Here is a 10,826-nt window from a genome sequence, read left to right on the forward strand (position 1 = left end):
AATAGAGCATGAGCCCTAGAGTCAGGTGGACTTGAGTTCAAATGCGGCCTCAGACACTTAACACTTATTAGCCATGTGATCTTGGGCAAGTCACTTAACCCCAATTGCCCTGCCTTGCCCCCTCCACAAAGCCAAAAAAAAGGGATTAGTTACTAAATGTACAAAATCATAGATATGTAGCAATAACTGGACTTATTCTTCCATAATGAGGAAGGCCTCTTGAATTTCAGAATTCTAGGGATAGTCCTAAGGGATTGAGGATATCTTTAAATGTAATCACTTAAACCTTCACTCCACTTTGTTCCCTCATTGCTAGCTGTCAGTAATTAGCATCCCAGTTCCATTTAATATCAATTAACTCTTACAAAAAGATGCTGTGGTAATATAATAAAAGAAGCACATATATTTTAATTCCTCCCCAAATCGGGGTGGGGGCACACTTTCCCCTATTCTAACTTGGTCCTGGGGGAGGCCTATGGCAGTCTCTTCATAATTTTCATGGAACCAAGTTTACCCCTAAACGTGTCATGGTCAATTGGTGGATGAATTACCATCTCTGCTCCTGCTAGACTAGGATAGGTAGGTTACTTGGGACTTTTTCATCCCTGTCTGGCTTCTCATCCATACTGCCAGGGAGTCAGCTCCCACATGTCTGGTAGCTTGCTCTCTTGACCTTTTAAAATGGACAAAGTCATAGCCATCTCTAGGCTCTGCCTAAAATAAATGCAAAGAGAAAGCAACAATAACAGAAGCCTGTATACACAGGCCATAGTAAGCCTTGGGTCGAGAGCGCCCAAGACCTCTCTTCATATAGCATTTCCTCTCATTGCAAAAGGAAGTAAAGATTGACCAAAGGCAGTCTGGCTATGCAGCCAATAAATAGCTCATGTCTTCATCATGTTGTTAATGGATTGGAACTAGGTACAAAAAAATAGGCACGTCTTCCAAATCAGGTAGCTTGGCATTTCCATTAGATATCATCATTTCTTTCTGGAGGCACATGTCCTAGATATCAGGTAGAGGACAGCTATTTATTTCTTCCTCTACAGAAGAAATGCTTTAGACATGAAAGATTCATAAGCAACACTTACAAAATGTTTAAAACATGAAATGATGAGCCATAATTTTTATTATAGTCTCCTGAGTGATAGAAATATTCCTAGGAAACCTATAGGACTGTATTATAATTTTACCTCATATCTGTACCAAATAGTAACTTTTTTTTTAAAGCAATAGGGGTTAAGTAACTTGCTCAAGGTTACATGGCCAGTTATTTCTGGGTGTGGTGCTGAGTATCTGAGCCCGGATTTGATCCAGGTCATCCCAACACTGGAACCGGTGCTCTTACTTGCTGAGCCACCTGGCCATCCCTAAATAGTAACTTTCTTAAGGGCCCTTTCTTCTGTCTCTTTTCACAGCTTTATTTTTTGAAGTCCTACTCTTAGGCTTAACTCAGGTCCCTCCTCTTCCATCTCCCTCCCCAAATCCCACATTCTAATTTGTTTGACTTATTCACCTAATTCAGTTATTTTAGTTATATGTCATCATTCCTATTGGATTGTAAACTCTGTGAGGTCATGGATTGTGTCTTTTTTTTCAGCTTTGTATTCCCAGCGCATAGGAGACAGGGATAGATAGGGTCAGTTACTAGACTTGTGATTTACTGGTACAGGGATAAGGAAACTCCCATTACCATTATAGGTTGCTACCTTCTTTCCAAATTGTTATCACAGAGAGTTGCTTAGAATACTATGAAGCTAAGTGGCTTGTTCAGAATCACCCAACTAGTTCTGGGCACAGTCGTTGCTCACTGTCAGAGGACCAAAATGACATCACTATGTTAGAATCAATTTATGGTGTGTTCATCTGTGGCTTATCAGACCAATAGGAGCTCAGCATGCTCTATCACAGGTGGGGCACAAATAGTTCATGCGAACATTTGGGATGGATTCTCTAAATTTGCATATTTCATTTTTTCTTTTGAGCTGCTTCAGTTCCGCTTTGCTCATCAAGAACAGCTCCTTCTCTGATGAAGGCACTCCATCCTGTGTCAGTGGCTCCCATGTCACACAGGCAATTCTATATTTCTTAGGAGAAAACTTGAGTGTTCTTGTATTGGTTTTTCTGACCACCATGTGAGCACTTGATCTGTGTGAGTTCTCCATAAAATAGTCTCTTTGGCAAGAGGACATTTGGCATTTTAACAATGTCATCAGTCTAATAGAGTTGTGTGCTTCTCTGCAGTAGTTTGAGTACTTGGCAGTCTAGCTCAAGAAAGGACCTGTGTATGGAATGTTCTCCTGCCAGGTGATCTTCAAAATCCTCCCAAGACAATTCAAATGGAAGCAATTCGGTTTCCTGGCATGGTGCTGTCCAAGTTTCACATACAACAATGAGGTCAGCACAATGGCTCTGTAAACCTTCAGTTTGATAGTTAGTCTAATATGGCTTTTCGACCACACTTTTCTTCAGAGCCTCTCAAACACTGAACAAGTGCCCAGAGGACCTGGGAGCAAGCACACAGTCTTGTTTCACTCCACTGATGATTGGGAAAGCACAAGAGCCTCATTCATTATCCACAACCTGGGCAAGCATGCCATCATGAAATCAACATACAATACTGATGAAATTCTCAGGGCAACCAAATTTTGACATAATTTTCCATGAGTCCTTGCAACTGACAGTATCAAAGGCCTTGGCCAGATCTACAAACACTGTGTAAAGATCTCCATTCTGCTCCTGGTGTTTCTCCTGGAGTTGGGTAAAAAACATATTAACTGTTCATCAGCTCTTTCTGAAGCTACATTAGCTCTCAGCTAGATTACCATCTTCTAGGTGAAGGATCAGCCTATTAAAGGGGTCTGGCAGGGCAGCTAGGTGGCACAATGAATACAACACTCGCCCCGGAGTCAGGAGGACCTGAGTTCAAATATGGCTTCAGACACTTTACATACTTACTAGCTCTGTGACCTCGGGCGAGTCACTTAACTCCAATAGTCCTGCCTTCCCTCCTCCAAAAAAAGAGGATTGGCAAGAATCTTGCCAGCAATGACTAAGAAAGAGGACTCCCCCCCTCCCACACACTGTGATTGCCACAGGGCAATCTATTTCCTTTATCTTTAGAGTAATGGACAATGGAGGTGTCCTTGAACTCCTGGGGGTCTTACCATATGACATGGAAAATTTCAATCAGTTTTTATATGAGAAATAGACCCCACCACCTTCTAAATCTCAGCTGGAATAGAATCAGCACCAGGTGAACTGAATGGTATTCAGAAGATTCTTCTACAGTTAGAACTTCAGCTAGGGATGGATTGTCTTCAACCTGAGATAAATGGCCAATGGCTTCAGCATTTATTGATAATGATCTGTTGAGAACACTATGGAAGTGTTCAGCCAACCTTTTTATGATCATATCTATATCTCTATTCAAAGTGGCTCCATCAGCACTGAGTAGTGGAGATGTACCATAGGTTTTTTTTACCCATAAACAGCCTCAGGGCATCATAAAATCACTTTGGATTGTTACTATCAGCATAAAACTGAATTTCATTTTCCTTCTTACTGAAGCAAGAATCCAGTTTATCTCTAAGCCTTGCTTTTACTTTACTTTTGATATAATTAAATGTACCTTCTTAGAGATGATTAAATATCATGCTGTTTAACCCTGGGGAATTCTTGTTTTTTGTTTAGCAACTTCTGAATTTCCTCATTATTTTTGTCAAACCATTTGTGAGTATTCTGACCCAGATGAACAAATCAGTGCTGTACAACAAATCTCTGAAAGCTGCCCACTCCTTTTCTGCTCAGCTATTGTTAACTATGTTGGTTCAAATTTCCCTCCAAGGTAGCAACAAACAAACAAACAAAGCACTCAGAGAAGTGCTCTAATCTATTGACATTAATTCTTCTGGTAGTCATTTTGCACTGGGGCTGCCACTTTTGTTGACTGTAAATATTTAGGTTGGAGAGGATAAGTCTATGATCAGTTCAGTACTCTGTACCACACATTACCTTTGTCACTCTCACATCCTGTCTCTATCTTCCCCTTAAAATAACATAGTCTATCAAATTCCAGTGCATGCTGTAAGGTTGCATCCATGAAGTTTTATTGCATTTAGGTAAATGGAAGATAGTGTTGGGGATGAGAAGGTCATGAGATGCACAAGTTTTCAGTAGTAAATGATCATTGCTGTTGCTTTTTCCAACTTCATTCCTCCCAAGGACTCCTTGCTAAGTCTGGTAGTCTGAACCTCCTGCAGCATTAAAGTTACCCAGAATTATAAGTGACTTATATTGTAATTATATTGTGACTCTTTTGGCACATTGATGTATCATCATAAGGGCCTCCAGGTCTTCATAAATTTTTTCTTTGACCTCATCTGAGTTTGTCATGATGGGAGTATAGCCACTGATGATGGTGATGAGTCATTTTCCTACAAGTGGCATGAATGTGTCATTTGCTCTTTTTGATAGGCATGCAAACTTGTTGATTAGATTAGTTTTGATTGCAAAATCTACACACAGTGAAGGTACTCCCTTCACTGTGGCCACTCAAAAAAAATACGTATCCAACTCTGACTTCAGTAAGCTGACCTTCATTTGCCAGCCTTGTTTCACTCAGGGATGCTATTTGGATGGGATACCTGCTGAGTTCTCTCACAATGAGAATGGTTCATCTTTCAGGTCTATTGGATTTTGTGTTTTCTATAAGTGTGTGCACATTCTATATACTGATGATGAATGGAATCATGTTTGCAGAAGTTTTTGTATATTTTTTGAGTGTGTATTTCAACCACAGGGTAGGGTTCCCACTAGCCAAGTAATTAGGTTGGAGTTGGGTAAACAGACAATTTTTAGTGCACCTTTTCTAGCTCCTTCCTCATACAAGGAGGTGAGCAGTGCAATCCTTACAAGGTTACTCAGACACCTGGAAGGTTGCCAAATACCTCTGCTGCTTCCAGTGAGAATACCCTATGGCCTGGGGGCAGGGTTGTGACTGAAGTTCCCAGAGTATCTGCACCTGCTGTTTCATCACTTGCCTGTCTCCACAGGACTTTGAGATAGGTAAAAATGGTGAAATAGTATGAGTGATGTCTTTTGATTTGGGCATAAATTAGATTTAAATGAGGTAGGATTGTATGAAGTCATTGGCCTCACTCTCTCTTCCAGAGTCATCATAGTCCAGTGGCAGGACAGAGTCAAGATGACTGGTGATGGCTCAAGATGCAATGGATGACCTTGGCATCTTTGGTGTCTAACCAAACTCTAAGAGCTCCACAATGCCTGCTTCAGCTGCCTTCATGGCCCTTGTTCTCATTTACCTATTCTACTGGGGTAAGTCTTCACATGCTTAGAGTAGATACATCCCTAACTCACTGACAGGTTTGAGTCTCCTCAATTACCTTCAACTTGGTTTAGCCCATCTGCTGAAATATTTTACAGTATTATGGTTGCCTCCTACAGCTTCTTGGAGACACAGGTCAGAGTTAGGTGGATCAGGTAGACACCAAAGGTGGGTACAGTCCTATATAGTTAGTACCAACTCTAGGCAATGAGGTGATACTTATAAGGAGAAAACTGGTGTGACCACAAGACAAAACACAACACAAAAGGGGGGTGAACAGAGAGAAAGCAAGTAAGCTTTATACAAAGACAAAGTGTGTGGGAGTAATGGACAGATTATTTTTAGCTAGTGTCTTTGGTGGAACTAGGTATCCAAAACTGGTGAAGTGGGTTGTGTTTTTATAGGATTCTTTTCTGGTTCAAGCAGGACATACATCTGGAATGTAAATCAAGATTTAAGACTAGCTCAGCATGAGAGAGAGTGAAACCTAGGTAATGGGTGGTTAGTTAATATTCTACCCCCTGCCAGTAGCAACAGGGGAGCCTACAGCAAGTAGGCTTTACTTTGATAGTATGACTTGGGGGATTTGAACTTTCTTGGACTTTATCATTTATCAATGAAGGAACTATTAAAGTCTTTATAGGTACATTCTAGTAAAGCAAATGACTATACTCAAAACTGATCTACAGATGGGTCAATATAAATTTATTGTGAATTGTGTGTGGGGGAGGTCTAGCTAGTATCTGGTAGAATCGGGAAAAGTATTGTGCAGAAAGTGATGGTTGAGTGGAATTTTGAAGGAAAAAAAGGAATTTTCAGAGATAGAATTAAAGTGGGTTGTGCTGTTAGTCTAGGTGCAAAGGTACAGAGACGAGGGCTCGGGTACTGTGTGAGAGAAACAGAAAAGGGTAGGTTGGCTTAGGAATTATGGAAAGCACCTGGAAAGGTTCTCTCTTTGGTGGCACACATACTGAAACTGGAACAATACAGAGAAGATTCAAATGACCCCTCTACATGGATAACATGCACATTTGTGAAGTGTTTCTTATCTTATTCTGTATAAAATTCTAAACCTCCCCCCCCAATAACAACTCTCTAAACAGTAATTTGGGACCAGGATGTGAAGGACTTTAAAAACTTAAAAAAATCTTTTTTTTACTTGAGAGGCAATAGGACACCTTTGAGTTTTATTAACTAGGGGAGTGACAGGATTTAAACTTATGCTTTAGAAAATATACTTTGTCAGCTGGGCAGAGAATGGATTGAAAAGTGGAGTTGATTTGAGGTGTAGAGATGAAATAGGAAAATATTACAAGGGGGTAATGAAGTACTGAACCTGAATGGTGACTGTGTAAGTAGAGATGTGAGAAATCTTGAGGAGATAAAAAATAAGATTTGGCAATGGATGAGACATGGGGGAGGAGGGAGACAAGAATAATACTGAATAAGACAAAGTCTACAAAAAAGAGGAAATGGAAGCATTGTCATGCTTGACAGATATAGTGGAGTTTGGGTGAAATGAAGGTTTCAAGAAGAAAAATAATACATTCTATTTGACAAGTTGAGTTGAAATTTCAATTAATGAATCCAGCTTGAAATATCCAAAAGGCATTTGGAAATATGGGACTAGAGCACAAGAGAGATTAGGTCTGGATCTATTTAATTGTGGGAGTCATCTGCATAGGAATGACAAACCATGTGAACTGATGAGGCTCCAAAGTGAAAGAATGTGGAGAGATAATGGATGAGGAGCTAGGAAAAAGCCTTTCAGTACACTATGGTTAAGGGGCATGACGTGAAGGCTGAATCATCAAAGGAGACTAAGTAGAAACAGTCAGAAAAAGAACAAAGAGCTAGAAAGTAGTGTCCTGTATACAAGAGGATGGGATAGCCCTCAATGGTAAATTCCATAAAAAGGTTAAAAAAGAGAAAGATCAAGAAAAAGCCACTAAAATTGGCAATCAAGAGATCATTAGTAACTTTAGAGACAACAGTTTCAGTTGAATGACAAAATCAGAAGCCAAATTGCAAAAGCTTGAGAAGAGCCTGGGAGGAGAAAAGAAGTGCATAAAACATATATAAACACTTTCCTCCTAGGAATTTGGTTGTGAAAAAGAAAAGAGGCACAGGATGATAATGTAAAAGGATAGTAGTCTACTGAGGATTTTGTGTTTTTTTGTTTTTGTGGATGAGGGAGACTTCAGTAGTCAGCTAGGTAATACAGTACATAGAATGGTGGACCTTGAGTCAGGAAGATCTGAATGAAAATTCAACCTTAAGCATTTATTAGCTTTGTGACTCTGGACAAGTCATTTCACCTCTTAGTCTCAGTTTCCTCATCTGTAAAATGGACATAATATTAGCACCTACCTCACAAGGTTATTGTGGGGATCAATGAGATAATATATGAAAAAAATTGGTAAACATTTCAGCTTTATATAAATACTAGATATTATTGTGTTATTATTATTATTTGGAATTTTTGCATACAGTAGGACAAAACCAGGAGATAGAGAATGATTAAATAGGGTGATGGTTATGGGGGCAATCTCTCAAGTTTGTTCTCCATGAGAAGAGGTGAGGTGGGATCAAGCTATATAATTTGAAAATATTTGAAAATATTGTTATTATGTGTAATGGGTGGACGTGGGCTTGGACAAAAGTTTCCTCTTTATCAGAAATTGTAGTAAATTAGAAGAAAATAGAGCATGATGACATGTCATATTAAAAAGGAATAGGAGTCCTTCATCTTAAATATCCAAATTGTCTGGCTTTGAATGATATTTAAATTGGATGACCAATGGAAGATCCAAAGTTCTTGATATTCTCTGCCCCCAAATTCCCTAACTTCCCTCAAGGGTACCTTAATTATTACAGGCAACCATGTTCATAGTATTTGAGACATCATTAGCTCTTCATCTCACTCATCTTCACGCCCAATTAGTTACTGAATCTTTTTGTGTCTACTTTCATATTTTTTTTTACATTATCTGGGTAGTGTCTGAGGAATTAATGGATACATGAATGGAAAACAATTCTAGACCAGTACTTTATCTAATACATCATAATATTTTCTAGTAGATAGGTGATCCAAGATATGCTATAAATTTTCATAAAGTTCAGGTCTGATCATGTTCCCCACCTACTAAATAAACTCCAGTGACTCCCCATAACCTCCAGCATAAAATACAAAACACTCTGTTTGGCATTCAAAGCCCTTCATAACCCAGCCCCTCCCCCTACCTTTCCAGTCTTCCTCCAAGTTAGTTCCTGATAGGTACTCTTCAATCCAGTTAATATTGGCCTCCTGATTGTTCCATGACTAAGACAATTCATTGATTTCTTTCAGGCATTTTCTACAGCTGTCTCTCATGCCTGGAATTCTTTCCTTCCTAATATCCATCTATTGATTTCCCTGACTTTCTTTAAACCCCAACTAAAATCCCATCTTTTACAGGAATTCTTTCAGAACCTCTCTTAAATCTAGTGCCTTACATTATTTCCTATTTCTCCTGTACATAGCTTGCTTTGTATATATTTGCTTGCATGCTGTCTCCCTGTAAGATTTTGAGGGTGAGGACTTTTGCATCTTTTGTATGCCTAGCACTTATACTGTGTCTGGCACATAGTAGGTGTTTAATAAATGTTTACCAATTGATTGACCAATAGCAGCCAATGGACTACCAAAACAAACATTGGTTGAGTTCCAATGTCATTGGTTTGGAAGACAAATAACCTTTGTTCTCACCATATATCTGGTCGATAAAGTCACTGCAGCTCCTTAGGTCTCAGTTTTATTGTCATGAACATCAACATTCCATTTACTAATAACTAAAAATAATTTATGGACAGGACTTAAAACAGCAGGAGACTAGGCAGCAGTGACTACTTGGATAGCAATCCAAGGTTAAGAAGTAGACTCCTGTTTAAGTAAATGGAGGTATGACATCGTAAGTCTTTGGACTATCATTATAGGTTTAGGCTACCATTACTTTAGATATTGTCTTTGATTAATATTACTTTGGTGGTTTGTGAGCTTAGGTGGGCACTGGGATATATATTCTAGGTTCTTTGGGGAGAGCTCTAGCAATAGATTTGAAGGATTGGCATGCTTTGGAATTCTCTGAGATAAGTATAACATGGATGTCATTAATTATATAATGTTTATGAGAAAGTTTGGTTTGCATAGTAAATGGCTATTGGATAACTGAGATTGCTATTAAGTATGGCTGACTTTCCCTGATCTTTTCTCTAAATAGATATGCCTTGAGTTTGCTTTCTTGATAACTCCAATTGATCTCATTCTCTGGGTAAGAAAGGGTGATGTATTTGTCTAGTAAGAACTGAACTGCGTGTGAACACACATTTATTAAGAGCTTATTATTTTCAAGACAAAACACTAGGCAACAGAGATACAAATATAACAAATGGCATGGTCACTTTCCACAAAGAGGTTACATTCTGCAAAGGATGGTATGTCATGAAGACAGATCAATATAATGCAACTGTATGTGATGTAAATAGAGTAAAGTAAAATAATTACATTTACTAAGTTATATGGTAAACCTTGGAACTTTTAACATTTTAAATTACTTAATACACAATGTAGTCTTTTACTAAAGTCACTTGTTTTACATGATTTGGCATCGAGTTCTCATGATTTAAATACATATTTTTTAATTCTTCTTGCTGAAACTTCCCTTTTATCACAGTGGATATTTAACTTACTTCTGATGAACAGGCCTTTGTCCCACCCCCCACAAATCTAGCCTAGGTTATAACCCATATATTTAAATGTATGTGTAGTATGTATGTATGCATAGGTTGCATGTGTTTATCCAGATATATTGATATGGATAAGAGGTATTGTCAAGGGGTATAAAATGTGTATACAAATGAAGAAGGCATAAGCTATACTTAGGGTATCCCTTTAGAGAATAGCAGAAGACATGTATGGCTTCACTCTTACCTCACTTGACTTGTCAATCATAAGTGTTCATTAAAGAAAGTAAATGCTCCTTGTATGAGTGCTGTATTTGAGAAACTTCTGGATTCATACCAAATGACCTGTGAGTTGCTGGCTATGCAGAATTAAGTCCAAACAATAAGATCATTGTTTGGATTATATTGGAATAGAGTTACACAGTTTACAAAGGTGGCTGTTATGTGCAATGTGCCAAAGAATTTATTGTAAGCTGAATACAAACCACTTCCCCACCTCCAGATAACCTGAACCTCACCTTAGTGACTCCTTATTCCATCTCAGTATGACAGAATTCCTCTTAATTTAAAGGAATGACACATGTGAGGATCATTTCAGCCAAGAAAGAGGATGCATATCTTGTTCATAGAACTTGCAAAATATCCCTTGAGGGGATCAACCTAAAACAATGGTTACTACTTTTCTTCTTCTTCTCCTCCTCCTCCTTCTTCTTCTCCTTCTCCTTCTCCTTCTCCTTCTCCTTCTCCTTCTCCTTCT

General features: G+C 38.7%; 1 long non-coding RNA gene and 1 other non-coding gene across 2 annotated transcripts in view; both read left to right on the forward strand.

Annotated features, from left to right (window-relative positions):
- The first annotated feature begins 5,152 nt into the window (after window positions 1-5,152).
- LOC138170186 (uncharacterized) overlaps window positions 5,153-10,826 on the forward strand; it is a 39,019-nt gene continuing 33,345 nt past the window's right edge. The window contains exon 1 of the long non-coding RNA XR_011170558.1: window positions 5,153-5,337. This is a non-coding gene — a long non-coding RNA (uncharacterized lncRNA). The remainder of the gene's footprint in view (window positions 5,338-10,826) is intronic.
- Window positions 6,294-6,400, forward strand: LOC138170757 (U6 spliceosomal RNA). The gene has a single exon (XR_011170736.1). It is a non-coding gene; the product is annotated as a U6 spliceosomal RNA (small nuclear RNA).

This window comes from Petaurus breviceps, unplaced genomic scaffold, assembly GCF_028583685.1.
Source record: "Petaurus breviceps papuanus isolate PSGF00001 unplaced genomic scaffold, PetGlider_PUasm1.0 38, whole genome shotgun sequence".
Taxonomy (NCBI): Eukaryota; Metazoa; Chordata; class Mammalia; order Diprotodontia; family Petauridae; genus Petaurus; species Petaurus breviceps.